We start from the raw sequence: 2,500 nt of genomic DNA on the forward strand, positions 1-2,500 counted from the left end.
TGTGTGTGTGTGTATGTGTGTGTGTGTGTGTGTGTGTGTTTTAGAGTGTATGTGAGTCTCATTTAGTGTGTGTGTGTGTGTGTGTGTGTGTGTGTGTTTTTTTAGAGTGTATGTGAGTCTCATTTAGTGTGTGTGTGTGTGTGTATGTGTGTGTGTGTGTGTGTGTTTTAGAGTGTTTAGTCTCATTTAGTGTGTATGTGAGTGTGTTTGTGTGTGTGTGTTTTAGAGTGTATGTGAGTCTCATTTAGAGTGTGTGTGTGTGTCATTTAGTGTGTGTGTTTTTTTAGAGTGTAGGACCAGGGTGTGTGTTTTAGAGTGTATGTGAGTCTCATTTAGTGTGTGTGTGTGCAGGACCAGGGTGGGTAATCGGGAGAATCGGGAGAATTCCCGGTGGGCAGCTTCACCGGTCGAGGAAAAACATATTGACATCTGTCACGTTAGTCTGTCTTCTCTTAAAGTAGGCCACTCACGTTCCGCAATCTACGCCTGACACCACAGCCTCTGCATGGGATGTAGCCTACCATGTGAGGGAGTTCTCCCCTTCCAAAAAGAGTTGGTTGGGTCCATATAGTCCATCTTTTCCAAAACGTTTTCTCAGATAGGCCTACTGATCGCCGGGCCGGCCCTACCGATCGATGAGCGTCAGGAAGGATGGATGGTATAAAAAGGCCAGGAGGGACTGAAAAGGTTAAAAAAGAAAGGAAGGCATTGGAGGAGGATGTTGCCAAATGTGCCAAGCTTCCAGATTTTTTTTAAGACAGACACTGGCAACTGGTAAGAGAGATAGCAATGATTAGCAGTGTAATTGTTGGGTAATATTGGACGTTAGCATTGTCAACCTATTCGCAAGCAACTTATTAAATGAATTTAAATGTTATCCTTTTTGTATCATCCAACATTGCGATTCATAAACTTTGTAAACATTATGCAAATATTGATAGCAAAACCCAAGCTTGATCTGTGTGACAAAAGAGTAAACAATATGAATTAAAATGATTTAATGTAAAAAAGATCAGTATATGACAGCAGTAATCTACATTATCAACCTATATGCTGTTTGCTCAGTGAGTGTAGTAAGGAGTATACATCACCAGACACCAATATGATAGCCTACCTCGCTGAAAAAAACATGTACATAGATAGATAGATAGATAGATAGATAGATAGATACATTATTGATCCCCAAGGGAAATTCATTAACATAAACATTAACATAAACATTAGTTCAATATGCCTCTGTGTGGGCCAGGTGGAATACATTTCAAATGCTTTATTTCTTTCTGTTTTTGTTAACTTATCACTTATCAACCTATCCTTGTGGAATAGTGGAATATTTTTGTTAACTTCTCAGTTTAAGTGCATTTTTTTATAACCTTTACACATTTGTTGAATCATGTGGTGCTAATAAAAACTACAGGATAGTAAGAACTGAACTGTTGCTTAATTTATCCAATTTCCACCACCATGGAAAAAGTGGGCTGGTCTTGGGCCTGAAACTCCCGGGCTGAAAAGTGGCCCCACTCCAGCCCTGGTGTTAGTGTGTGTGTGTGTGTGTGTGTGTATGTGCAGGGTCGGACTGGGAACAAAATTCGGCCCTGGCAATTTTCTCCTGGACCGGCCCACCACTGGACCGACAACCCCCCCTGATTCCCTCCATAAATAACAAACACACTTATGCTGTAGCAGCACTTCATAAACTGAACCCAAACATTTAGATTTGGACCTATAGCCTAATCACAATAACCCGGGGGGGTCTCTCCGGCATTTAAAAAAAAAAAAAATTCTGGTTGCTAATCACACCATTTTAAAGTGATTTGAGAGAGGGACAGGATTCAGGGATAGGCTACTAAAGACAGGCTCATCTTCTGTCTGTCTCAACGTCATGTTACCCCATGCATTAAACCACATGTCACTGCTTGACTAAATGAAAATATAGGCTACTGAACATGGACATCGTCATAGATAGTTGACAGAAATTACGTTTTGTACCAACATGTTGTAGAAACACAACCACAGCCTTTATTTGGTGCAAATCTCCTTTAGCCTTACTTTGGTTATAGTCATTCACATTAACTGTAGCTATCACCACAAGTGTAGGCCTATACTAAACGTTTTGCCCAAGTTTGTGTGCCGCCATCACATTTTGCAAAATTAGGGGCTACCTTAGTTACTAACCTACCAGTTGATACTTTTTACCCGCATTTTCATGATTGATTGTGCATCTAATGTAACTTTTCGGTGGAGACTTCCACTTTCAAGTTTCACTTTCACCGTCGATTTGTGAGCTAAAAGGTTATATACTATATGGGGGGAAACACTTTGAAGTTCCTTTTGAGTAGGATCAGCTCCAAAATGAATGGGTTTTCTTTAACCTGTGCTACACTTTACCACCAAGTTGTGCAAAAATTGTAGGCTACCCGTAGTTTTTATGTTGACAGAACCAAGAGTAGCCTACATGGTGCAGTAAATGGAAGCTCTTGGTGGCGTGCAACTAACGCCT

This window comes from Alosa alosa, chromosome 8 (genome assembly GCF_017589495.1).
Source record: "Alosa alosa isolate M-15738 ecotype Scorff River chromosome 8, AALO_Geno_1.1, whole genome shotgun sequence".
In the NCBI taxonomy this organism is placed as follows: domain Eukaryota; kingdom Metazoa; phylum Chordata; class Actinopteri; order Clupeiformes; family Clupeidae; genus Alosa; species Alosa alosa.